The 24,897-nt window shown below is 43.6% G+C and overlaps 2 long non-coding RNA genes across 6 annotated transcripts in view; one reads left to right on the forward strand and one right to left on the reverse strand.

Moving 5' to 3' along the window:
* On the forward strand, positions 1-6,577 carry LOC139057030 (uncharacterized). Its single transcript, XR_011512528.1, has 4 exons — positions 1-82; positions 315-425; positions 6,396-6,431; positions 6,492-6,577. It is a non-coding gene; the product is annotated as an uncharacterized lncRNA (long non-coding RNA).
* Positions 6,462-24,897, reverse strand: part of LOC135896299 (uncharacterized) — a 22,087-nt gene continuing 3,651 nt past the window's right edge. Inside the window, exons 2-5 of one of the 5 annotated variants that reach the window (XR_011512523.1) lie at positions 21,120-21,190; positions 17,948-18,044; positions 7,923-8,034; positions 6,462-6,586 (exon numbers count right to left, since the gene is read on the reverse strand). This is a non-coding gene — a long non-coding RNA (uncharacterized lncRNA). Of the gene's footprint in view, positions 6,587-7,922; positions 8,035-17,947; positions 18,045-21,119; positions 21,191-23,674; positions 23,699-24,897 lie in introns of those variants that run through there. The other 4 variants (XR_011512525.1, XR_011512526.1, XR_011512527.1 and 1 more) reach the window with 4 other exon arrangements.

Raw genomic sequence — 24,897 nt, forward strand, 5'->3', positions numbered from 1 at the left:
GTGCACTGCAGTTGGAGCTTTGGAAATAGGCCTGTGTTTAAAACAGATTCGAGTGGTCGACACATGAAGTGGGCTCATTCATGTGAGTACCCATGTCAGTGCTGTATTGTCTTTTTTTGAAGAGGATTGATCGATTGTTCCTGCTTTAGATAAAAGTCTAGTGATCTAAAGAGCATAGTTTAAAAGGCTGATGAAAAGGGGAACACTTTTGGATTTTGCATGCTAACTACTATCTTGTCAGCTGCTACAGTTTTTGTAAATATTCAGTAAATATATTTGGTGCATCTCTTTTCCTCTGTAACACTTTCATGGAGGTTGCGGACGCTTCCAGACGCAAGACTGATTTATGCAGCAGGCACTCAAGGCGAGAATGCTTTGGCTACGTTGCCATCTGCGTCCACAGTCATCCTGGCACAACCGCCATGGTATGTTGGCCACAGAAACGTCACGTGGGTCGACAATATGTGTAGGCTGCTGTGAACACAGTTGGCAGGCGGGCTTTGCTTGCCTTGTGTGGTTTAGATTCCAGCTTATGATCTTGAAACTCTCGCCTTGTGCTTCTACTGAAGCATTACAAGCAATGGTGTCTGCCCTTTGGCATCATTATCTAAAACTTTTCACCTGTGTTGCCATCTGTTTACAGCAATGTTTCTCTAACTTATCTTATGTTCAAGTGCCATTGTAAGTTCATTCTGGTTCACACATTTGACCCATCCTGTCATGTCTCGGCACAAAATGTTATGGAACCTGTATCTGTGAAAATAGAGGATTTTCACGCCATTTTCTCCTCTAACACAGGATACTGATGATGTTTAGAGCATCAGCAAATGTCGATAGCATCTTGTTTCTGCGGAGAAATTGGCAAGGAAATGCTCTGTCCTGACAGACGCGTGTACCGTGATGGGGCCAATAACACTTGTGTGAATCAGGCCTTCGCGAGGAACATAGTTGTCACTTTACCTTTAGACCACTCTGGCTATGTCAAGAATTGCTGGATAAAACACACTTCTCTCTTTCAGAAAGAGATAATCGAAATGTTTTGGAGGTTGTCCTAATTTCCTGCCTCTGGCTTAAGCAGGTGTGCAAGGTGCAAGCATTGGGTCCATAGAATTGACTGCACCATTTGAAGGTGCACCACTGTAAATGTTTGGTTTGCCTGCAAGACTGAAACATGCTTTGTTAAGAGTCTTATGGCTTCGGTAAATATTACGTCTCAATGTGCAGAAATACGTCTCAAGATGTTGAACTTTAAAGGGGTACTTACATGATATTGTTGCAGGAAGAAAGCAGGCCCACGAATGTAAAATAATCTATATTTACAACTGATGTTAATGGCATTCAGGCAACTGCCAGACTTCGTCTTCATCTAGTCTAATCCAACTTCTTCCTTCCCTTCACCGTAACGTCACCCTCCCGGTGGGGTAGCTCCGTCCCGGTGCAAGTTATAGAGCATCACTTAATGGGGGGACATAGGGCTTCTGCCTGGCGACGTGAACAACATCACTGGTGACGTTGGAAGGCACTGAAGGCTGGCCGACTGGGGCGATCTCGTATGTCACGTTGGAAAGTTGGCGTAAGATCTGGTACGGACCAGAATAACGGCAAAGTAGTTTTTCCGACAAGCCGACGCGACGTGAAGGCGTCCAGAGGAGGACAAGGGAACCAGGTGAAAAATGGGAGTCTCGGTGCCGAAGGTCGTAGCGTCGCTTGTGAGAAGCTTGCGAGACTGTGAGGTGATAATGGGCTACTTCTCGGGCCTGGGCGGCTAAGTCAATAGCATCGTGAGCGTAACCAGTGCTGGGTGATTGTACTGCGGAAGGTAGCAATATATCAAAGGGCAAGGTGGGGTCGCGGCCATACAACAGGTAAAATGGTGAAAATGCGGCAGTGTCGTGATGGGACGTGTTGTATGCAAAAGTGATGCATGGTAAAGCTACGTCCCAGTCGCGGTGATCGTCGTAAACGTACATGGCCAGCATTTCAGTTAGCTTGCGGTTGAGTCGCTTGGTGGGGCCGTTCGTTTGAGGGTGGTACGCGGTAGCACTCTGGTGTTCTGTAGAACAGGAGCGGAGCAGATCGTTGACGACCTTCAATAGAAAGTAGTGGCCGCGATCAGTCAGCAACTGGTGAGGGGCGCTGTGGTGCAGGATGACGTCGTTTAGTAAGAAGTCGGCGACATCTGTAGCGCAGCTGGTTGGTAGTGCTCGTGCAATGGCATATCTCGTGGCATAATCGTTGCTACAGCAATCCATTTGTTTCCTTTGAAGGAAATTGGAAAGGGACCAAGGAGGTCTAGGCCCACCCAGTAGAAGGGCTCTGTAGGGATATCAATAGGTTGCAGCAAACCAGCGGGAGGCATAGCAGGCGTCTTTCGGCGCTGACACAGGTCGCAAGAAGCGACATAACAGCGCACTGAGCAATAAATGCCGGGCCAGAAGGAGCGTCGTGAAGTTGCTGGAGCAAGGCGAGTCGAAGGTGCTTGGGAACGACTAGGAGGAGCTCCGGGCCGTCTGGACGAACGCTGCGACGGTATAAAGTTCCATCGCGCAAGGTGAACATCCGGAGGGACGGCTCATTGGGCGAGGAGCTTAGGCATTCCATAAGTGTTCGAAGAACAGGATCTTTCCGCTGCTCGTTGCCAATATGGAGGAAGCCGGAGAGGGATAGTACACTGATGTCCGAGTCTGCATCAGTATCGTCCGGTTGATTTGCCATTGTGGCGGCAGGTAGATGACGTCCGCTGCGAAGTTCCGTGATTGTACCCAGCACCTCCACCAAAATGTTGCAGGAAGAAAGCAGGCCCACAAGTGTAAAATAATGTATGTTAACAACTGATGTTAATGGCATTCAGGCAACTGCCAGACTTGGTCTTCGTCTAGTCTAATCCAACTTCTTCCTTCCCTTCACCGTAACAATATTTTTGACTATTCATTTCTTGCGTTAAATCAAGGTCCTAGACTTCTAAACTCTAGAAAAAATTGTGACAAGCTTCAAAGCGCAGTTAGTAATTTACTAACTTTTCTACAGCCAATTTCAGTGTCGTTTCTTTTTATAAAGTGGAACCTCGATACGATTCTGCTTAATACATTTTTTTAAATGTTTTTTTTTTTCTTTTCCCGAAAATCCGATTTAGTTGGATAATATGTTGGATGATACGATTTTCCTATGATACACTTTATTTTCCAGTTCCTGTGAAGATCATATCAACGAGGTTCTACTGTATTTCAGTTTTTAATTTATTTCTCATTAACCCTTTATTGACATTTGTTGCCTACAGGCAACATACCAGAAGTATGTTTGTCTTGCCTAGTTTCATTGTTCAGTACCAAAATTCTGGCCAGGTGTCTTTGGCCAACACTGAATGAGAGGCAGCAACTGTCATTTGTTAGTTTAGAGCAGGAATACTCGACGAGGAAGAAGTTTGGCATGTGACTCACTGTCTTCTAAAAGTAAGGTCAGAGGATACAGGCCGATGCAAGATATCCAACTGCGGTGGTGTCAGACATCTGAAGTAAAGCAAAATAAATGTACACCTATGCTTCATATGTGATGAGAGCTGTCTATACAAATTGAAAACAAAGCCTCAGGTGGCTTGGGGTGAAGCCCACTTCCAGATTCCTGCCTGGGGCTATTGTATTAAATTACCCCTTCATATCAGTAAAATCATAAAACTTCCCACATATTTATTCATGAGGTGGAAATGTGCACATCAGCTGCTGTGAAATATAACCTCACCGAGCATTCGACCTCACTCAACCTCAAATTTGTCCATGAGGTTGCCATTGCCATAGCTAAAAAATTTTAACAGCCAACCAATGTTGCATCACTTTGGGAGGTTGAGATCAGCTTAGGTTGACTTCATTACGTCAGCCGTGTGAACCTTGTGAGGTTGGCCATCTTTGCATGGAAGTCTAATTCTATGGCCCCCTGTAGAATCCTGGGGTGCTATAACATAAAATGATTCGAAACTTTTCTATTCCAATTCTGCAATCAGCCCACCACGATTGGTCAAAACTTTTTCAGGCCACTCCAAACTTCACCCGTCTGTCACGCGACGTCACGAAAACCGTGATGGCTCTCCATCTGATATACATGTACACACTGATAATGAATGATTAAACCACACAAAAGAAAAATAATTATTCCTCATTCAACGCCTTTTCACCATTAGCCCTCTGCTATTGGTTCAATGTTATTGGGTGACACCCACCTCGCCTGTCTGTCACGCGACCTCACAAAACAGCAAAAACTCACTGCATCAAAGTGACGTGTACGCGAAAAAAAATGCATTAATATGCCGAACAAAACTGAAAATTTTTCTGAATAGCCAGAGACTGCCCCGTTCTGAAAGGAATAGAATATGACTGCCCGCCGATCGCTCAGGCCCTCGCTACTCGCACCTGCCGATCAGCATGTATTTATTTGCACATGATAAACCTTTTTGCATGACAGTAAAACGTTATCGAGCCCTTGCGGCATGTATACAGCATCACTCTGCCAACTCTTCCTTGCTGAGGATCCGTTTTAGCGGCATTCTTATCCTTCTGTTGCAAGCTGCCGCAATTTTCGACCAGCCACCGCAAGCTAAGCAAGGTGAAGCGGACCAATCGGAGAAGCCAGCACCACCCTCTTCATGCGGTTATCTATTTTCACTGTGCTGGCTCAGCCCCATCTAAACCCTCTCCACTAGACCGTACTCCTCGCCTCTTGTCAGCCAATTAGATAAGAAAAACCGCTGAGTGTAGGCAATGTTATTGGTTTTGAAAGTGAACAAAGGTGACCTCCTATAAACGAGGAGAGTGTTTGATTGGGTTGTTCAGACCACGCTGCAGGTCACCGCCCAATGCTTGCACCGGTGGTTACGTAAATTTGATGTCAGGAGATTGGAATCAAAACAGTTTGAAATCATTTTATGTTATAGCGCCCCTGAATATGCTTTACTTTAGGTGCGTTAGATTCGCCTGCACCGCCTGAACGAGTTCACGACGTGTTGCACCCAGCCATTTGATCCAGTGGCGCCCGCTGAACCACTCCGTTCGTTTCAAAAGGTGCAGGGCTGGTTCATGATTTTGCTGCACCTACTCCGCTGTCGGTGCCGACTTGGTACAGGCATACAGGTGCGACGCAGCAGTGCAGCTGAAAATCCAGCACATGGGCGCAAGCACCATTAAAAGCCCGCTTACGCACGTCTGATGTGTCTACAAGTGTGGTTTGTAGTTAGGCCCACAAGCTGATACTTGTAGTTCACGATCTTTCAAATGTACGCACTCTGTGCACATTAATCGGGCATAACATAACACCCGCACCGCATCTGCACCTTGCCATTCGTTTCGAGTGTTGCGCTGTGCCTGCACCGCAGAAACAAGCTGCAGAATTTCTGAACTTCTTGTGAACCTCCGTTAACTGGTTCACAGTTGTGCAGATGAATCGAACAGACCTTTTAAGTGCTTCCACATAAAGTTCTTATTTGCCCTTACGTTGCTTTGTGGCCTGATGGCTGCTTTGATTCAATTGATTCAAATGTTAGATTCAACATTGAAAAAAATTCAAGGATATGAATGCTCATGAAGGCCAAAAATTCAGTGACATACAAATGCATTAATTCTGCACATAAACTAAATATTGTCAAATTTCCTTCTTCCTAGCTGCATTCAGTTAGGCATGCTACTAAGTTGGAATTGCTGGAAAAGTGTAAAAAAAAGGCAATTCTCTTTTATAGTGTAGACTGATAACTGGCCTTACGGCCAGAATTGACGTGCTTACCTTGAGGAGGATGCCAAAAGGACTTCTTCTTGGGCAAGTTGGTGCTTAGATTTTCTAGGTATACTTTGTGGCGCAAAATACATTTCTGGAAAAGGGACAGAAGAAAGGGAGACAGTGAAGTGCCAATCGCGCTTCACTGTCTCCCTTTCTTCTGTCCCTTTTCCAGATATGTATTTTGCGCCACAAATTATACCTTGAGGAGGATGCTTTAGTTCAGTGCCAACTCTAATCTCTTTATTCAAATACATGTAAAATGCAGAAATGCTTTTGAGACAACTACTCGAATAATTTCAATGAAATTTGTTGCATTTGAGAGAAAAAGTTAAATTTTAGTCATTCTAGGCTGCATAATCTTGATTTAGGACCTTGAATATTTAGGAAAAATTGCTGAGAGTCAGTAAGCTTAAAAAATATAAGCAGAAAGTTTACAATGTCGTAGCTTTTGTATCAAGTTGTAAACTTCATACGGAAGTCCTTTTAATTTCACAATTTTCAAAATTTCCTGCCACAAAACATTGCCCCCTAAAACAGTGGCTACATTTCAGCGTTTTTTTTTTTAACATGTAACCAACCTCATTGAATTCTGTTGCTGGCTTCAGAGAAAAACTATTTCTCTTTTCCCATGTATTCAGATAGGAGCTCCTGAGATAAAACTGCCTCCAAGTCAGGTAAACCATTGTATTAAAGAACATAAGGAGGAGGAGGAGAAGAAAAAACATTTATTACAGAAAAGAAAGGAAAAGCAGGTGTCTTTCTGCTTGTGTGGGAGGCGCCCTTAGTCCAGGACTCCTGCGGCTCTTGCTGTCTCCCGGGCTCGCCACACCTGGTGTAACAAGAATTGTGTTCTCATCTGAATTACTGGAGTATACTTTTTCCTTTGTCATAGGTGGAAAAGTAATCAGCAACGTTCTTACACCTACACTGTCCTTATTGGTATGTAGTGTGAATAAATTCTGCTTCTGCATTAGTTGTGTTGATAGCATGCTTGTTCCAAATTCTTATTTGTTCACAGAACTTTCCAAAAGGGGAATGTATCCAATGAAATAAAGCACTAATTTACTTTCATGCTGAAGATTCATAACTCTTACAAATTGATGTGGTTTCTACCAGGTGATCTTCACTGCACTATTATGAGCTAGGTACTAGGGTATCCCAGCAACATCATGAGCAAGCAACACCATCTTCTCTCATCTCTTAGAGAAAAAAAATTCCTTATAACTTTACTTCACTCTGCAAAACGCTTAAAGCATAAAAATATCGCTCATTTTTTTATTTTTACATATTATATTACACAAGCGCATATTAAACAATGAACAGTACTCATTGTCTTCTCCCATCCAGTCATCCCTGGCCCAAGACTATGCAACTGCCAGGTCAGCAAGCCAAATTAAAGAAAGTGTACCACACATGAAATAGGACGCTGAAAAACTTATAAATTGTGTTGTAGTTTAACGTAACCCCCCTCCTCCTCCTACATGACAAAAACTTGTTTGCATGTCATGGTAGCGTCAGAAAATACTAAATTTCTTTTCTGATTGAAATTAAAGCTGGAAAGTATTCTATCAAGTGCAGAAGGCACAAGAGCATTAGCAAATAGCGTAGCTTTCAAGATTTTTCACACAGTGCCTATAGGTTGCCTTGATGCTGCCTCCAATCTCCCTTGTACTGAAGCATGCACACACATTATACCTCCACTGATACCGAAGTCCCACTCAAAAGTCTCTGGCCACCGCAAATCATCCTGCATGTACCGCTGACAAGGTGTACATCTTTGGAGAATTTATTTCTGATTCAAACATCTGATGGGGCAGAAAACTATAAATTTGATATGTCACCAATAACCAAAACACGAAATAATATTCCTGCTTGCAGGGACACAAACTGATTGCTGTTACTGATTATCGCTCCGTGGCATTCAAGTGAAGAATGATCTTGATCGTCACTTATATGAATAATCATTCGGTTGTATGGCTGGGATTCCTAGGTCATGTGAATTGCAGTGGAGCTGCTTAGTGTAGTGACTGACTTGGGGCTGCTCAATATTTTTTTTTTTGATGCCACTCTAATGTCCGCCAAATAAAAGAAAATGTTTCTTTCTACATTGTGTCTTATCATTGCTTTGCAATTTGCAAGCACAGTACAGCAAAAAGGGGCCTTGCCTTACATTGGTTCTATTTGAAATAGGCAATAGCTATTTATTTCGGCATACATGCTGCAGTTTGTGCTCTGCAGGTCTCCAAGCATGAGTGCCTGCTTCCGAGAAAACGACAGCTGTAAGAAACAAATGACTCTGTGTCACACAACTACAAAAACATGAAATTGCCTGCTTTATGATAAATACAAAAAAATGACAACTCGGGCAGACTGGCAGAGCAGTCATCAATAATAAAACAAGACATTGCACAGTTTATTTGCCTGAGAAATGAGGTCTGCACATCAAGCTTAGCAATTCTCTGCAGCTTGCTCGCCTTATACAATCAGTCCACATTGTTAGCTCAACGTATCCATTTGATGGATTTCACAGTTCTCTTTAACAATCTGCCTGTCCCTTACTTCACCAAATCTGTTGTTGCTGTGAACACCACTGAAATTACAGTGGAATCTCATTGATAAGTGTCCAGGCAATCGTAGCTGTCATTCGTTTTAACATCTAATTCAACAAACCAGTTGGGCAAGGGCCTAAAAACCAGCACTTTGGAACCATCAAGTTACAGTGCACAGGGCTGGGCAAACACTTTGAAATTGGGTTCTAACAGCACAGAAGGTTCGCACTACCTGCCATGGTTGCTCAGTGGCTATGGTGTTAAGCTGCTGAGCACGAGGTAGTGGGATCGAATCCCGGCCACGGCGGCCGCATTTCGATGGGGCCGAAATGCGAAAACACCCGTGTACTTAGATTTAGGTGCACATTAAAGAACCCCAAGTTTCCAAAGTCCTCCACTACGGCATGCCTCATAATCAGAAAGTGGTTTTGGCACGTAAAACCCCACAATTTAATCTAATTTTAAGGTTTGCACTACCTTTCCAAATGCAGGCAGATTTAGGTGAACAATCACATTTAAGGTGGAGCTTTTGTGCTGCGGATCTATGGTGTAAAAACACACATTTTGCTTTAAGTTGGCCTTGTTCATCAAAGAAATATATGTGCCATAGAATCTTGACTGTGGGTAATATTAGTGATAGCCACATTAGACAAATGCACCCGTCCTACTGGAGAGCTTCTTTGCATTCTCATGGGAGGAACTTTTGAAGTTCAACCATGTTATAGTTCTGTACAGCGAGGGCAATTTCGTCTCAAGGCCAATGAACCAGGAACGCAAAACATTTCTCTATGGAGTGAACAGTGTACCCTACTTTTTTAAACTTACTAAGCTGATTGAGCATATTTTTTCTGTCCATATCGCCAACAGCAATCTGCCAGTATCCAGAACGAAGATCAATAGAAGAGAAATAGCTGGAATTGTGGAGGCAGTGAAGGGCATCGTCTATATTTGGGAGCGGGTAGACGTCCTTCTTAGTAATTTTGTTCAGATGACGGTAGTCCACACAGAAGCGCCACGTGCCGTCCTTCTTAACCAAAACCACAGGTGACGCCCAGGGACTCGAAGAAAGCTTAATGATGTTTTTATCTAGCATTTTGTTCACTTCACTTGGAATTACTCAGCGTTCCGATGCAAAAACTTGATATGGTCATCGGTCAATAGGCGTAGCATCGCCAGTAGAAATCCAATGCTGGACCGCGAGCGTCTGGCCTAAAGGGCGATCGTTTGAAGTAAAAGATATCTCTGTAGGACGATAATACTTTGCAAAGGCTGTCAGCCTGCGCAGAGAACAGGTCCACCGCAACCATTTTCTTTATGTTGGCATCGGTGCCCGAGGCTGGTGCGAGGGGCATGCTAAGCTCAGAAGAACCATCGCTTGATAAAGCTGCTACGTGATGGTCGCCGAGACAATCAACGTTGACGAGGCAAATACCTTGCAGTAGGATTTGCTTTCCCAGTCCAAAGTTAAAGATAGGCATGCGAGTATGGTTAGCAGTAACAGTCAGAATGCTGTGAGGCACGGTGATGTCATACTGTAGTGGAATGTTGGGCAGGCGAGTGACGAGGTACTCGCCATCAGGAACAGGTAGACAACACAACAGTTCAGTATAGGCTGTTGACTTCGGTGGCAGGCGAATAAAGCAGGTGGGGCGTAAGCGGCACTGGGGTGCGTTAGAAGGTTCTATGAGAATCGGCACCTCAGGGCAAAGGGTACTGGCAGAGCAATCAATAAGAGCAGAATGCGCAGAGAGAAAATAGAGTCCGAGAATTAGGTCATGGGGCAATGAGCAATCACGGTGAAGAGGACAGGAGTGTGGTGGCCGGCAACGCTGACACATGCCGTACATATGCTGATGATAGGCACAGTACCGCCATCCGCAACACGACCAACGCGTGCTGACGCTGGGGTGAGCTTTTTCAGGTGTCTTCGGAAGGCAGCACTTATAATATAATAGAAAGATGTGCTCCTGCATCGATGAGTGCAGTGACAGATGTAATGGTAGGAGTCGGGCATGAAATAGATGGTAGCTGGCCCATGCGGTCATCAAACTTACCCACGCTGAGGACGTTGTTGAAGGGAAAGACTTGTTCTCATCAAGAACGAGGAATCTGGGATTTATTTACAGTATCTGCATGAGAATGTTACACTTCATTAGTCTAACATGACTGAAAAAGGAATGCACCCTGAAGAGCTGCCAACAGCTCCTTAAATACACTGTCCTCCCGAAATCCCTAGGTGACGGAACACAGCAGTTCACCGCCGACCAATTCGGAGCGTCCAAAGTCATCATAACCAACCCGCCTTTGAGGGGGAGGGTTTACGTACTCACTTCTGCACAGGTTGCACTGACCACACCGAGGTGAGAGGGTTTTCGCAGACACTGTGCTTGACCCGAGCAGGCGCCTATTTATCCCAGAGTTGACCCTGCAGTCAGTGGCCGCCGCATCTGTCTGTTGACTGACGCGTAAGACGGGTTCTAAGCTGCATGAGACGGCACCACAAAATATCTTCCAGGAGCTCCCCTGCTTCAAGCAGACCTTCACGGTGTACACGCTAACAATACTTGCTCCGCCCACTGTGTCTAGCCATCTCGGCGCCCTTCCGTTGGGGACGCGGCGCATTGTCCTTACAAAACCAGTTGCCGCCACAGCCATGGTGGCGCCGATGGGCTGGGGACTGATGTCTGGTCGTCCTTTCAAAGCTAGTCGTCACAGCAGACCTGGTGGCGCCTTTTCGTCGGTCCCTTCCTCAAAGATCGCCAGCCCCCGCTGGTCGAATGTAAGACAGGATACCTGTCAATGCCAAGAAAGTTTTGGTTCGTAGGTAACATGAGCAGAGAATTTGAGGGCAGGGTCGACAACACAGCTTCACCTCCAGAAGCTGTAGTGCCTAGTTTTTTGGCTGCATCCAGGAGGCGATAGGCGGCGAGGAGAAGCGACGGGCCTGGGGCGAACGAGACTGATGGCGTTGAGGTGAGGGCGAGTGGCTGTAGCGAAGGTTCGGAGGTGGAGCATCAGTGGCAGTGGGTTCTAGACGGGTGGCATAGGGAACAGTAGGTCCAAAGGTGCAGGAATAAGCGCAGGTGTATGTCCGAGGAGGTGTATGTCCATTGGTTGCGGCAGTGACGAGCGACGTGGTCGATGCGACAGCAGTGGAAGCAGATCAGCTTGTCATCAGCGGTACGCCATTTGGATGGGTTGCGATATGTGGCAGAAAAGGAGTGCCGGGGACGAGGAGGGCCGCTAGAGAACGGGGGAACGCTGGGTTGAGTCGTTAAACACACAGAGTTCAGACCCATGTTCTCAAAATCCTGTCTGACGACGGCCTGAATCCTGGCAATTGTGGTTGCTGGCGGGTTGAGAGGTGTTGAGGAGAAGGCTGGCCAACAGGTGGCCTCGAGCTGGCGGCGAACAATACGGGTTAGGTCATCACAGGTGGTCGTCTGATGTGGTCGACCCTCACATGTCAACTTAAGCAGTGTTGGGTAGCTGCGTGATGTGGTGTGTGATACGGTGGCTCTTAGCTTATTCAAGGCGACGGCATTCATTTATCATGGCGCCGACAGGAAAGACGTTGCCGAAAACAAAAAATTGAAAGCATCGTCGGCGATGCCTTTTAGCCACCTTTTCTGCTTCAGGCATAGTATCGTGGGCTTTGTGGCAAAGAGCCAAGACGTCTAGGATGTATCAAACGTATGGCTCTGTAGATGTCTGGACACAAGGCGCAAGAGCCTTTCTCGCGGCAACCTCGCGCCTGAAGGGGTCAATGAACAGTTCTCGTAGCTTTACTTTGAAATTGTCCCAGCTAATTATCTCGTCATGTGTTTGGAGTCACACGCGTGGGGTGCCACTGAGATAAAAGATTACATTAGCAAGCATAATTGTTGGATTCCACCTGTTATTAGCACTGGCGCATTCATAGAGCTTGAGCCACTCATCAACGTCTTGTCCCTCCAGGCCACAGAAGAGACCAGGGTCACGATGTTGGGCAACCATGACGATAAGAGCAGTCGGACAAGCTGAAGCCGTTGCAGATGCGGTCTCGTCACCGGGAGGTATGGTGACAAGCTCGATATGCCGACCACTTCGGAGTGCCGTGACGTGGACCGCTAACCTCCACCAGAATGTTGCACAGACACAGACGAAATACAGAGATGAAAGAGGCTATTTACATGCTATTTACACTGGAGCCAGACAGCCAGGCCAACACTCGCTCACGCCATGAGCCCAGACACACTTCATCTCTTCCTCGCGGCGGCTCGTCTCTTGAGCATCTCTCGATGAGATCGTAATAATATGAATGTCTGTACTACATAGTGTGGTGTGTAGTGCATGACATGGTACGGTAGATGGAGAGAGACAAGAAGCAGACGAGAAAGAATGTGCACGCAGAGGCGAATTCTGTACTGGATGGAAGACGACGAAGAGCGTCCGGCACGTGAGCACGCAGCACTAGAAGAAAAAAATAAAAGGAAAAGGCATCCAATCAGAAGAAAACACGGAGCTTCCAGGGGCCAATCAGGAAAGGACAAATCGACCAGAGCGGCAGAAAAGCGAGGTGCGCTGGCAGAAGAAGGGAGAGTTCCAGGAAGCGACGCCAAGAGAACGTCGGCCACCGGACCGGGAGTTCAAAACCAGCCGGCAGGTTCCGGACCCGAGCCACCAGGACTTCACCCAACCGGGACCTCCTGCCAACCCATTCCTTAACTGATCGGGTAGGGTTCATCGGGTAGGGATCGGGTAGAGTGGCTTCGCCACTCTACCCGATCATGAACTGCTGCTTGAAACCGGCGAGTTTCTGCGCCCATGGGCAGAACGAGAGCAGTCGGGCTATGGGCCTGAGTTCTACGCCCAGCTGCCTGGCCAGAACGCCACCACCATCTGCCGCCGCCTGCCTTTCCTCTTCAAACTGGAGCCACTACACCCTGGTCGCCTATTCATCTACCGATCCCATCGACATTGCGGTGACACATTACATTTTTTTCTGTTTTCCAAATCCCCTTCACTAATGAGACATTTCGCAGCATCCCCCCCCTTCAAGTATTTATTGAAGAAAACTTTCAATCAAGAATTCATTCATGCTGATGTAATTATGCAATGAATTACAGAACTTCATTCAAAGAAATTAAATGGAAACCATTAGTCGGTTGGACTACACCTTAACGCGCAACATAATTGGTGAATGTATATCCATAATTTATTTCCTTCCATGTGCAGTTAATGTCCAGTCCAGTTCCAGTTAATTTCATTGCTCTCGGAAATTTTCTAAATTTTTTTTGTGCTTGCATTACTATGACCACAGCTAAAGTAATGCAAGGCGGCAAATTATTCACTGCTGCCAAAAATCTAAATTTCTTTTTTCCCACTTGTCGGCAGCAACGCAAGTGGAAAACTGCTTAGCAAGATATGTATCTAGCAAATACATATGCAGTTGGCATCTTCATAACAACAGAGAGGTGGATCATGCTACACTGAGGCTCAAGGGCTAACTGCACAAACCTAGCTGAGCTAGACAAGGGTGGACCAGTGCATGGCACTGGCTCGGGTCAGGCCAGGGAAAAGTGTCCATGCAGTGCTCTACTTTTATGCACTGTTATCAAGTACTGAAATTTCATCCTTAAAAATTTCTTGGTCATGCAAGCATACTATGCTCTTCTGTCCATCACAGTTGCCTCTCATTTTCACAACTACCTAAGCTTTATAGCTCAATAAAGCTGTAAAAATAAGGTATACTGAAGCATACACTAATGTTTTGTTTATGTGTTCCTGTCGTATGTTGAAAGGCAACGTTTTGGTTGCAAGGCGACTTTCAGTTGTTTTGCCTCGGTACCATGACAATGACGTATTGTCAAAAATTCATTCAACAAGAGAGATAGCAGTTGATGCCACAACGTCACGCTTACCTTTTAAGTAGCCGGAACACATTTTTACACAAAATGAATTCGCCCAAGGCGCCCGATCACGACAGATGTTGGTAATTAAAGCACTATTTATTTCACACAACTGTGGCACCTTCCTTGCAACTGTTGCATCTTCCTTTCCTTAAATTCTTTTCCTTTTCACACGGAAGGGGTGGTTTGCATAAAATTAAAATATCCGGATACACAAAAATACGGAGCAGTAAAGAAAGGTGAAGCGGCAGATGAGCAATATTCTCGCTCCAAAGTAGTGACAAATGAGCTGCTGCAAATGCTTCTTAACAGTCATGCTTTAACGGTGCGAGTGGTGCCTGCATTATGTTTAGAAAAAATTTACGATGCACTACTGATGTTTTGCTTCGTTTAACATGCGAAAGGTAAACAGCGCGACTCCGCTGTTATATACTCTGCGTTGTCGCAAACTAGTGAAAGGCGTCAAAACGCATATACAGCGCGTAAATGGATAAAGTAAGGCTATCAAAAGCTCACTTTAAATGCAAATCGGAGCGTCGATCCTACGCGTCTTGTTGGAAAGACGAAGCGAGTGCTCTTCAAAACGAAATAAACAACGGCCACATATCGATTTATCAATAAAGACTGTTATAAAACGCTTCTGTGTACTGGCGGTGCAAAAAATAGAAACTGTTTGAAGAATTTAAACCATTAAAACTGGGACTGAATCCTTCAATGACACGGACGTCCTACAACAAACCAATGGAATAACATAACTTCCGAGCACGGAAAACAAGATTAACGGTTACAAAAAAAAAATGGTTTTGCTAGTTTCTGTTTCGGTTTCTGATGCATGAAGCGCCACCTGCTTCCTGCAAAAAGTGCCATGGCAGCTTCCTGTTTACTTTTCGAAGTTGGCGTAACTAACGCAGCTGAGTCTCGAAGCTTTCGTGTGCCGTTAAGCATAACGCAATGTCATTAAATAGATGCTGTGTGTATTTGTGGAGCCTCTAGAAAGTCCTGCATCGATACGTGTGTGTCTTTGTATACGCGCCATCTCTGGAGGTAAGAAAATCCTCTCAGCCAGCTTGCGCCGACCTTCGTTGCAAGGGCAATATTTGTAATTTAACTACATGCTTTATCGGTATACAGCTGCATCTGACTGCCACTTTCTTATTGGCCTGATGAAAAGTGGTATTGAAACCACTACATGGGTAATACCGTAACCGTAATCTCTACCGTAATCTACCGCAATCTTAACCTGCGTTTTCGTTTCCTTCAGTTCTAGTTCGATTTCAAAACAAGATCCCATTTGTTGGTACTCATCGTTCATTATATGCTTAGCATGTTGGCCTCGCCCGATTTGTCCAGAATAATATATATATCATCGCCTTATAACAGACACGTCGGTATCGGAGAAGCTCGCAGGTGGGTGTGCCCTTTTCACTGCCTAAAGTACGTATGAACGACGTAGATAATGACATCTAGTGATTCATAAATAACTTGGAGTATAGAAATGCTGTGTTGCTGCGAAATTTTAGTAAAAACAAAGCAAAGATACGCCTGAAATGTTTTTCAGTGAAATATTTATGCACATACTTGGGGACGTCTTCTGAAACGTTCCACTTCGGCGATAGTTTGCCTAGGCAACAATTTCGCCTTCAGGCGCGCGCCGAGATAAGATTGCATAACAAAATACAAATTGCATAGCAAAATACAGCGGTGACTACCAGCTGATGCTTTTTGCGGGAATTACAATATATGTAGCAATCAAAATGCAAGAAAAAGTAGCAACAGAAAAAAACAAATTAAACACCTGTGAGTTTACTCAACCATGCACTTGTGCATATATATGCGCTCACAGGTGGTTCTAGCTTTCTTTTATTATGTCCGTGTTTTGCTGCACTACCCAGATACCATTCCATGATGACCGACCAACAAGCCCATATTGCCACCCTTGTCGATTTCATTTCAAGTACAACAGGCTTTTTTCAATACGTTCCTCGGGATTCCGGGCATACTGTTGCCCTCAATGCCATGGCTGCCAGCAGCATGTGTGTCCTAAGGTTCTGTATTCATAACAAGCAGCTTCCACAGGATATAAAATCGTTGTTTACTGGTTGCGCACTATTCGGATGTCGATCACGGAAAAAGAATTTTGAAGATTGTACGTGCTAAACAACTTCAGCAGGCGTGTCTCCACAGAGATTACCTCAGCGTGCAGATGTTTGATCAGTATGAGCCGTGCGTCGCAAGGAATCTTCTGTGGAGGCACCTGCACTTAGCTGATCAGGTCACCAAGTTCTTTGACAACCTCAAATAAAACTACTATGGGCTCATGTGAACAAGGATTGACAGAAAGCAACAAGTGATGTCTACGTTTCTGAAGGTTTCATCCTACCCAACAGTGTGTGCAAAGTTCTTGGCCTCGGTCCAAAATTTGCCCAAGCTACCAGCTGGACTAAACCGGAACTTCCCTGTCCGTCATAAGTAAAGTGTCCAGAAGAGCCCCGTAAGAAGATGGTGTGAGGATGAACTCGGAAGGTTTAGATGCCCTGTTGTGATGTAAGCCCCAACCTTCTAAGTTACCTGTAAAATGTGTAGTCTTACCTGAAGAGCAATTCATTGTGTGTCATACCAGCTGACAAAGAGGGTGGCTTTGCAGTTTTTTCCTTTAAATGTTTCTAGGAGAAAGCCAGTCAAGCAATTTCTGCAGTGTTCAATGAGTGTAAGGATGTATCACTTATGAAAGTAGCAGCGAGACCAAGTGAAATTTACAGAAAGTTGAATCTCGATAAACTAAGGAAAAGTTCAAAGATGTAATTTTTAGTAAGTGCACAAAGAGGATGTTCCTTTTTGGGTCATATTTTCCGAAAGGGGTACCTGGCAGAAGCAAGCTGCCCCGTACCTGGTTTCAAAGCTGAACGTTAAAGAGATTGATGACCAGTTTCTTGTAAAAGGTTCTGACGAATCCTTGATTTTGTTAGGTTTCACGGCAAAAAGGGCTTCAAGGCCTTCTCAGCTAAGGTCAAAGAATTATATTATTCTATCCTGCTCAATGACCTTATTCAATGTGTCGAGGATTGTATTGACAAATATGGTGCCGTAAGGTTTTCACAGGAAGCAGGTTGTTTCAGTAGAAGGGTATTTAGAATTATGGTGTTTTTACATGTCGCCAACCTTTGCACAGTGGAACAATAGGCTGCATCTGCAGAAGAAAGGCATTTGCATAGGGTTGTGTCTGGCTCCCGTCTTTAGCAACCTATATTTAGCACAATTAGATAGGCACATGTATGACCACCTCACGGGACTAACAGTTTTTCAGCGAGCTTTTAGATTGGTCAACAATTTTTTCGTGTTTCTGGATTTCCCTAGTAATAGGTTTCTAGAAAAATGTCCCGATGTCCAAGATTTTTTGCGAGTGTTTGAGACCTCTTGAAGTGACTTTTGAAGTGCAATACGTTTCAGTTTCTTGACTTTCAGTTCATCTCTACTGATAGTAGGACTTGCTGGGCTTACAGTCCATGAGCTAAGAAACCCAATTTCATTCAGCCCATATGAATTTGGTGAAGAGGGGCCTAACTAATAGGGATGTCTTTCTGCCCACTGCTGCACATGTGGATATAGGCCGAAATTCAAAAAATGTTTTATTGTTGCAAAACACGGGGACCATGTTACACGTGAGATAATCAAAGCGGGAGAAATTCTACATTTAAAGGATAGTTGCATAAGCAACCCTCTATTGCTCTCACTGACAAGGAGATCAGTTACCTCGGGCTATCACCACGTTGAATTTTGTGTGGCTTTGTCATGGCGTTCTAAGCATGGCTGGTGGGCTATTGTGTGACTGTATAAACAGCGATGCTTTCTGAAAAGAAAAGAAACAGTTGGAAGTTCAGCGCTCCGTTCTCTCTTCTGTCCCTTCTGGTGGCTTTGCGCTGTTAACCTGACTTTGAAGCATAATTCATCAACAAGCCCAATCTTACACCCTTCGTAACTAACATGTGTTTCAAGAACGTCCTAATGAAAACCACTTTCCAGCAATCGGCTGCAAGCCTTAAGGAGGCTGGTTACCCTAACCACGTGTTGGTGTCGGTGGCAGAAAGGCTGCTCAAACAGGAACTTTCGAGACGATGCCTCCATGCAAATGCAAGAGCTAGCAGCCGTGACCAGGTGAAAACTGCTGTGATTCCGTATATACACCAGATATCACATAGCCTGAAAAAGATAGGACGCCAAGGTAATGTGCGGGTGTTTTTTCAGCTCCAAATAAGCGAAGCACCTTGTGTAAAACCACTAACCCAATAAGGACAAATAAGCCGGTTTGTGGTAGCATTGCAAAGATGAGTTCGTCGGATGCGCTGTAGGAGTGTTCTATCATATTCCACTGTCATGCGGTAGATGCTACATAAGCCAAACCAGAAGATGCATTAATGAACACTTAAGAGAGCACAGAAATATAGTGTATCAGGTGACGATTTTCTTGCTTTGCATTGCAATACATGTCCATGTTGCCCTCTCTAAATGACACCGCTATTATATACAGGGATAAGCGCAAGTGTGTAAGATTAATAGTAGAAACTGGACAAATCCTATCGGCCGCTGACCAATGTATCAGCAAACTATCACTATCATTGTCCGTGAGAAAGTTAGATTATTTGTGCATGCCATGAAAGTTGACTGCATTTGCAATGGGTCATTTAGGTTTCTTGGTGTTTTCTTGTTGTACCGGTTTTAGACAGTGTGGCTCTACTCAGCCATATATACAGTCGACTTCCATTAATTTGATCATCTTTCTGGGATTTTACTTGCCAAAACCAGTTCTGATTATGAGGCATGTCCGTTAATTCGATCCTGACGGGACAATTGAGACTGGTCGAATTAAACAAAAGGCATAAAAAAAACATTGAAGCATGCCATTGCTTCACTTTGCAGTACTTGCCTTTAAAATTAACTTTGGCCGCGTTTCAGTTTAGCGCTACACCTGCAACCATCAATAGCTACCAACATCGGGGACATTAAGAAAAATAGTTTACTATTTTTCTTAATGTTAGCTTCACTGCAATACAGCCATGTTATGCATAGAACCATACCAAGCAGGGAAAGGTACCATTGTTGCAAGACAGCACGTGTTCCCTAATTTACATACATGCACATGTGCAGTCTCCAGTCGTAGTATGAGCACCAAGATGCCTAATAGGTGTATGGGCAGGCCTTCAGAGTTTGATATATTCACACTCTTTTGTTCGCTTTTAACATCTCCTCAGCTTAACGCAGTTTTTTCAACTTACTGCCTTCCTTTTTGCTAGCTTTCCCAAAACACATGATTGTTTTCCACTTCTCTGTGCACGGCACATTTAGTTAAAGAAGACGTACTAGGCCTCATTAACGGTCTCATGTAGGAGACATGCATGGAAGGTTAAAAAAGGACTCAAATCACCACTGAAACGTAAGGAACAGCTCTGAATGGCTGCCAGTATGCTTATTAGGTGGCTAGGTTCTCCTACTGTGACAGGAGACTGCATGGCTGTATAATCAAGGAACACGTGTGATGTCCTGTGACAGTGGCCCTTTTTCATTCTCGGTATGCTTCACCACAGTAAGTTGCATATGCTTCAGCGCATAACACGGCTGTATTTGGGTGAATCTGACCAGTGAGGTTCGAATTATCCGACGAAGGCCAATTTTGAGATTGAAATAACAGAAATGTATTTTATAAAATAAAAATCAATCATCAGCAAACAACTTTATTTAAAAGGGGTGACTGTCTACTTCTATATCATTAATACATATTAAAAATGACAAGAGGCCAAGCATGCTGCTTTGAGGAACACTGGAAGTAACTGGCACTTCATGGGAAGGGCAATCGCTTATGCTGACAAATTTTTTGTGCTTAGTTAAGTATGCAGAGATTCAGCCAATTAAGTATGGCAGAAGATTTGCGATCTAGAGCTTCTCAATTAGTTTAGAGTGTCAAACAAGCTCAAACGCTTTTCTGTCTGCAATACAGGAATATAACATCAATCTGGCCAGGTTTATCAAGAATGCTAGCAAATGCTTGCATGTATAAACCCGTGATCCAACTTCCAATAAATCGTTGAAAGTACCACTTGTGTGTGTCTCCTCTCTCGTCTGTCTAGTCTATGGTTTCTGCGCTAAGCACTAAAAAAACGTTGTACCAACAATGTTAAAAGTCCACCCTTGCAATGTAAAGTTTTTGTTTTTTTTCAAGAATACTCCACACTTCTCTGAAATGTGAACATATTTGTTATTCAATATTCAATAGGTCAGTTTCGTCAAATATCCATATTTAATTCTATCCAGAAATATCAGAATATGAAAACACCTACTACATATAGGCCTTGAGTGGAGCAGTATGGCCTTAAATTCGTGTAACCAATGCTACTTACAGGGAACAAGAGGTGAGTCTGGGGTTTTATGTGCAAAAACCACGACATGATTATGAGACACACCATAGTGGGGGACTCCGGATTAATTTTGACCACCTGGAATTCTTCAATGTACACTCAATGCATGGTAAACAGGTGTTCTTGCATTTCTTCCCCGTGGAAATGCAGCTGCTGCAGTCGGAATTTGATTCTGCGCCCTTGGGATAAGCAGCACACAATGCCAAAGGCATTATGGGGGGTTTTGAAACTCAAGAGGTGGAAAAGAAACCGCGGCAAGCTTTAGAAGAGATGTTTTTTAGATTGTTTGACACATGTAATGCCAGTCACAAACAGGCCTCTGGTCAACTGATAAGTTTGTAAATGAGAGTGACTGAAAGGTGATAGTATCTGCCGCACCAAGATGACATCGGGAACATGTTCACATTGTCCAAATGATAATTTTTAAAGCCTCAATTGAGAAAAATCCGTTGGCTTCCTAAAGGCGAGGCATCCTTACTGCGCGACTAGAAATTACTAAGCAAAGCAAAAATTACCTGCTGTATATGTCCGCTCAGGAACTGCAGTTCCCTTTGAGAATGGTCACCACATGCACCTGACTTTCTCCCTAAAGATTCCAGTATGTGTAATTATTGACAGAACGGAAGATTTGATAACTTCTAACTGCTTGTTCTCCAATTGAATACAAGTCAAATGGTCAACAGCTATTTGATTTACATTTGACATTTTGAACATTCGCACAGCACAAATATGTACTCCAGCCATACTCGAGAAGAATACCATCAGTGCAGATAGTGAAACACCTGACGAGTAGGGGAAAAAAAAGCTTTGTTTTCAGGGCTCTGAAATTATTTTGAGTTTTGTGCAAGTGCACCGTCAGTAGCGTACCTACTGGTGATCATCAAGGGTTCAGCATTTAATATATCTGCTCTTACCAACACTAACAATACGAGATATTCCTCTAACAATTCTTTCCTTCCTCAAATAAACACTAAATTAAACCACCCCATATTAAAGCCTGCCGCACAGCATTAACATTCAAGAGAGACATGAAGAAATATTTACTATCGGCACTACTGGCTACAGACTCATTACTATGAACATATATTATATACAAATTTATTTTACCACTTTCAGTGCTCCTGTATTTGCCTAATGTATCGCTTTTATTCTCTATATCCCATTGTCTTTATTCTTTTCTTCCTTATATTTAGAAATTTTAAGTTTTTTGTCACACAGTATATATTTCACTTGTACTTTGCATATTGTAGCACATTTTTGTTTCTAATTATCTCGTACATTAACCTTGTGTTCTTTGATATGTGTCATCCCTATGTTTCCACAACGTGCCAATTACTATATTTTTATTTATTCATACACAGCATCTATTTCATTTGCTTGTATTTCTAAGCACCTTCCTTGTATTTGATTACTCGCTTCATTAACTTCATGTATTCTGATGTGTATCACTGCTATGTTGCCATAATGTATTAATTACTATATTGTTAAACTACTAATAGGTCCCACTGATAGTTTAACTCCGGGACCTCCTTCTGTACTAATGATGAATGATGAAATAAAATTTAGGTATTCTGCATCAATTGTGTAATTATTAGGTATTAAACATCATCATTGCTAGATGTCATAGCGGCACCACTCCCCAGGTTTTGAGCCACCTCTGGTAGAACGAACAAGTGATCTTTTTTCATGAAGTGGATTGGCTTCCCACATGACATCATTAAGAATACACAAAGCAAGCCTCCTCATTTAGCTTATTTTTAGTAGGATATGAAGGCATAGTAATTGATGTACCTGTAAAAGTAAACACACTAATGTAAGACATGTAGATGTTTCTTGAGTCCAATGGCAGACTTGCCTGAGATAGCAGATTGTCTGCCACTGTTATCTACACACATACTATCGACTAAAAAAGTTTACGGACCACGGGATCTCAGAAAATGCTAAATATCTGAGCAGCCTTTAAAAGTAGCCAGTAAAACCGCACATCACAATGTTCGCATATACTAGTAGAGGCTGGAAATGGGAATACCAGGCTTCGTTTTGAGGCTGCGGAGATATTCAGTTTTTTGTGAGATCCCTTCATTCGTTAACTTTTTGGGTCGATAGTACATTTGTATGTGTGTGGTAGGGAAGGTATGAATTAGAGAGTTTCTCTAAAAAAGCAGGGCTTTGCTATAGATGTGCCAGGCTGTAGATGTGCAGGCAAAGAGTGAAAAAGAATGCAATGTTTAATAATATCACAGTGATGACAGCAAGCAAAGCAAAGCAGCAGAGGGGTACATGTGGTGGCAGAAACTTGCACTGTACCTATTGCACTTATATTCTTGTACTGCAGGTGAGTGCAGAGAGTAAGTTACCGCGACTGCACACTGTACAAAACATAAGCACTCTATGTAAACTTCGTTTTGAGGCCATCATCACCACAATAACAAAAAAAAAAGCTGCATCTCTAAGTCATACGTGAACACAATAGGTTCAAGTAAACTGCAAGTAGCCAACACTACTGTCACTGTACGATGTCGTGTCCAATGAGGCGGGGCATAGCCAAGGCCACATAGAATAAAAGTGACATTGGAGAGGAAAGGCTTTAGAGGAGGGCAATTTTTAACCACTTGCAGCTCTTTATATAGCATGGTGACATGAAGCTTTTTTTGAGTAACCATTCGAGGAGAGATACTGTGTACGTGTAGGTAACACACCAATAAAATAGTTTCAGGGACCCTTTGGATGATGAGGTTAACATTTAGTCTTTTTTTCTTTATGCACCCACAAGGTTCTGTTACATATGTACAGTTTTTCCGTGAACATTTTTTTTTTCTTATCAATTTTGTTGTACCTGTTTTTTCACCAACAAACTTCCAGTTGTGAATAGGTGCTCGTGTGTGTTCCTTACTTTCCTTGTATGATTTTGTTCTGTTTTCTTTAACTTCAGTCTTTCCTCAGCAGCAATGCTGATGTCATTGTTATTGATTTCTAGTGCTTTAAGCTAATATGGCCAGTCCTACACAATAGACAGAGAGTGAAAGAAATGCGCAAGATATACATGCTGGGATGTGAAGTGATTGCTTACGATGGGGCAGGGTGGACATCTTAGGGAATGATGGCTGGAACAATGTAATAATTATTTTCTTTTTCACACTTTCTCATTGGTCTCAGCAGCATTCTGCTTACATTATCATCAGCAGGTCTACCAGTAAATGATAAACAAATTCTGACATTATACCAGCTAATAACTGCCTTGCTCAAGATGGACAACTGAGCTATTTCATGATAGGAGTGTTTGAAAACTTGCATCAATACTGACTGAACGAAATGCCATTTTGCTTCAGCTACCTAGAAAGAACTAGCATTAGTGGGGTTGATCTCTAGATATGTCTTATGGTAAATGAATGGAGGTGCATTTGCCCATTTAGAATGAGAATAGTGGAAATTAATGGGACATTGAAAAGACACTTCAACATTCCGACGGTTGTTACAATTATGAAGGGCATGACAGTTCCCGTAGCATTACTGTTCTGCTTACCATTTAAAGGTTACCAGCTTACTGCTGTGGTTTGGACATTAAACTCTACATTCGACCTCACATTGGGCGTTCTTGTTGCACCTGCCTTGAACCCCACCCTTTCCATGCATATGAGGTGTGTTGAAAAAGAAACCGAACTTTTGCTATAACAGCTTTGCTGCTTATGGTACAACATCGTAAGTGCTGTCCCCTTCAAAATAGTCCCCTCTACTGGCAATGCACTCTTCCCATCTTTTCTTCTATTTTTGGAAAGCCTCCTGGAATGCAATTTCTGGAATGGCATGCAGGTCTCTTCTCGCATTGTCCTGGATCTCCTCTATGATTTGGAAAGGGTCTAGGTCCGGAGAATATGGTGGGTGGGGCACAAAAGAAGTGTGGTGTTTCGCTAAGTAGCTGCGGACAAGGAGCGACATGTGAGCCAGGGCATTGTCATGATGCAACATTCAAGCCTGATTTTCCCACAATTCAGGCCTCTTACTGCACACAGAATCTCTCAAACATGCTAGGGTTCCCTGGCAAACTTTGTTTACCATCTAACCATGTGGCACAAATTCCTGACGGGCAATGCCTTTGCAGTCAAAAAACACAACCAACATCACCTTCATTTTTGACCGACTCATGCGTGCTTTTTTTGGATGAGGAGAACCTTTGGCCACCCACTGCGATGACTGCACTTTCGTTTCAACATTATAGGCATAAACCCATGTCTCATCGGCTGTTATGATGTTCTTAAGAAAGTTTTCATCGTCAGTGGCAGTGGCAAGCATTTC

The sequence above is a fragment of the Dermacentor albipictus genome, chromosome 3 (genome assembly GCF_038994185.2).
Source record: "Dermacentor albipictus isolate Rhodes 1998 colony chromosome 3, USDA_Dalb.pri_finalv2, whole genome shotgun sequence".
Classification (NCBI taxonomy): Eukaryota; Metazoa; Arthropoda; class Arachnida; order Ixodida; family Ixodidae; genus Dermacentor; species Dermacentor albipictus.